The sequence below is a fragment of the Oculina patagonica genome, chromosome 13 (assembly GCF_052425735.1).
Source record: "Oculina patagonica isolate OP01 chromosome 13, crgOcupat, whole genome shotgun sequence".
NCBI lineage: Eukaryota > Metazoa > Cnidaria > Anthozoa > Scleractinia > Oculinidae > Oculina > Oculina patagonica.
In genome coordinates, this window is record NC_135770.1 from 29,107,244 (window position 1) to 29,110,897 (window position 3,654).

Sequence of the window (3,654 nt, forward strand, 5' to 3'; positions counted from 1 at the left end):
CGCCAGTTGGCAAGTCTTGTGTATCTACCCAAATATTTTCAATGGCCGTTCTCACAAAACAGACCGACAAATCGTCTGAGACGGACAGGTCGTCTTAGTGTGAAAACGGGACGGACACGATTTTGGACGAACAAGTCGTCTGAATTTGTTCGTCGATTTAACGGTCTGAGAAGACGATTTTTTAAAGACGACTTGGTCGTCGAGACGGACAAGTCGTCAAAAAGCCGTCATAAATTCACACTAGACGAACAAATCGTCAGACGACTTGTCCGTCTAGACGGTTTGTCCGTCTTCTAGTGTGAAAACGGCCAATGCCATCTATTTTAAATCGTCCCTTATTGTATAGTCAAAGTTTGACTTTAGATAAAAAGCAACTCTGCCGCCTGTTGAAAACGTGCGATTGTCTATTGTCATATTGTAATCTGCAATTTTTATGCTATCTTGATCGACTTGAGACGTGATCCATGTTTCTGAGCAAGCAAACATACTCGAATTCGAAGGGAATGGAATCCGAAAGATTGCATAGCTCGTCAAAGGTTTTACTTAGGCTTCTGATATTAAGATGAAGTACCGAGAGTTGCGGCTTAACGGCAGAGGAGAGTTCATTCAGTTCTGCTACCGTAAATATTGCAAGTATTAACACACATGTACGTTAGGAGTTATGGCGCAAACCCGCAAACCGTGACAACTCACTCGGCTCGCCTCGCTCCTTGTCACACGGTTTGCGGGTTTGCGCTCATAACTCCTAACGTACATGTGTGTGTGCGCGTGACAACTCACTCGTCTCGCCCAGTCTCGCCTCGCTCCTTGTCACACGGTTTGCGGGTTTGCGCTCATAACTCCTAACGTACATGTGTGTGTGCGGATCGCAAGCCGCTTTTTTATCCCTCTTGCGCCACGAGTTACAAAAAAGGCTTTCGGCGGCACCTCTAACGGCCAGCAGCAACATAGTGCGCCACCTGTGCGCTAGATTTATTTTTCAATTAAACAAATGCCCAATAAAGATAAAATGGGAAAAGGAAGGAAATCAATCATATCAACATGCCCAAAAAAAATCTCAAACAACACAAAAGAACAAGACTTTATGCGTCCTAATTACAAGAAAAACTCAAAAAAGGAAAACTATTTAATAAGAGAAGAAACCATCGAATTGTTAAAAACATTTGACAAAAAGCTTCTTGCAAACTTTTTGACAAACAACACGTGTTAAAAACATGCAAAAATTGTCTGACAAAGTGCAAAAACGTTTTTTTTTTGACAGAAAAATGGTTGCCCTGCTAGCGGCACGCAAAATCGCGAGCGACTTACGTGAGTTGCGTGACATTTTCAGAGAGAGTCTGGAAACCATATTTTTAGTTCTCAGGCCCTTGGACGAGCAGAAAGAAAAAACATGGCTGCCTAATCAGGATTTAGTGTTTGGGCCGATAAAAAGCGAAACAGAACAGATATTACAAAAAAAATACGCTCAGTTAACGCGCTGTAATTTTTTGTGCCCCCATAGAAGCTGGCGAAGTGAAGCGAAGAGAAGAAATCGAGAAATAACAGGATTTGATCACAGAAGTTTATCGATCGATCGAAAGAACTTTTCCGAAACATCGGACTCAATCGGGCCTGTTTATTTTTTTTCCGCTTCAAGCATTGCTTCAACGACTTGATATGTTATCTGTCTGACCTCATTTTGCCAAACGGGAGTAGAAAGTTCGGTTAAAATAAAGCAAATCGCTTGGAAAAGCACCAACATTTTAGCCTATTTACCAAACTTTACCAAGTGTCTAATTAATGATGACATCATCCTGATGCCCAAAAGCGCATGCGTACTTGCTCAAATATTGCAAAATTTAGGTGAATGACATGGAAAAGGGTACCACAAGTGAAAAACGTGACAAAGTGAACTATATATAAGTTAACGCGGCCGTAACTTTTTGTTAGTTCACAAATTCTGGTGAAGTCAAGGGAGGTAGTGGATGGCCAACCACTTGAATCCTGTTATAATGGCTTGTGCGGATGGTGAATTACGGGGTATAGGGGGACTCCTTTCAGTGGGAGATACCCCTGGGTGAACCCGCCTCGGCCCTACTGATAACGTGGGGGTGCTCAGAGATCCCTCGGGAACTCAAACCTCGGCAGAGGTAAAAATGCAAGGGACAGCCGCCTTGTCAGCGGCGGGGAAAAAGTCCTAGCCGGGGCTAGGCAAGAAACAGCCAACGAGCACCCCCCGACCAGGGTTTTGCCCTTTCGTTTGACCTGTCACGCAACGTCACGCGTGACTGTCACGCTCTGTGTCACACAATGTCACGCTGTGTGTAACACAATGTCACGATTTGTGTCATGCGTTAATTTTATTTTTCTGAACACTAAGATTAAATCCAGTGTTTATTTTCTCAAATCTGATTTCGACTCGGCTGATATTCTTTTTTTTAACCTATCTAATTCTTGTTGTCGAATTTCCTCTCTCAGTTTCTCAATGTCAGGCTGTGGGGATGGCTTTTTTTGGCTTAAATTTTTTGAAAGGTGCCTGCGAACAGACTCTTTGAGAGCCATGTAACGAGAATATTCATCCAAAATAATTTGGAACTCTTTGTCATCAACTTTATTGTCAATGAGAGCGGCAGAAACAAGTCTATTGACTGTTTCACGTTTGGCAACAGCAAGCGAAGTAATTTCATTATTTTTCAAAATTTTTGGTTCAAGTTTTTTACTTGCTCCAGTGAAAGCGGCAGACAAAACGCCTGTAATGGCAGCACATGCAGCGAGAGGAACGCTTACCGGCAAACCAACGACCGTTACCGCGGTGCCAAGACTGGAAGCAGAGAGAACACTGGACAAACCACCCATTGAAATTGCGGAATAATGGAAAACAGACTTCACCTTTTTATACTTTTTCAAAACAGCTCGGTATTTAGCAACTTCTTTGTCAAAATCCGAACAAATTTGATTGATTTTTGTTAACCTAAAGTTTTCTGGTTGATTTGGCAAAGCTGGATACAGTGTTTGTTTTACGCTGTTTTCTTCGCTTACACCATAAGCAGGGGCACTCGGAAGAACATTAGCAGATGACATGGCCTCGTATACAATAAAAAAATATTAATTTAATTCTAATTCAAAATGCAGCGGAGCTCCAACAAAGTCAAACTTACTGCCAGTTTTGTCTTTGACGGTCAATGTGACACTGTTCACACTCTGAACAGCGTCGATTCGACGTGAATTATTGATAAAATTTTGAGGGTAATGAACCAAATCATAAGGTTTCCCGGTTATTGGTACACAAGCGAGAATGTCACTTGGCTTTCCATTATACAAGTTATTTTCTTTGGAAAGTAAATCGCAGTGAATGTAATAAAAGTCTGGTATAGTAAAATCTTCAATTCTTGCGTTAGAAGCATCAACAATTGTGTTCTTAAAAAGTTTAGAAAGATTTTTATCAAAAGAAAAGCTTTCAATACTTTTTGTTTTTGTTATTGAAAAGCCTCTTTTTAAATCATCCCTTTTTACTGTTAGCTTTTGTTGATCTTTGAACTTATTAGTCAGGTAAGTTGTAATTTCATCAAAATTGTAGTTGCCTGGGAAAAAAACAGCAACATTGTTGCTCACATTGTTTTGTTTAATGCTTATGGAGCCAATTTCTTCCAGATTACGCCAGCTGTTTTGTAACGA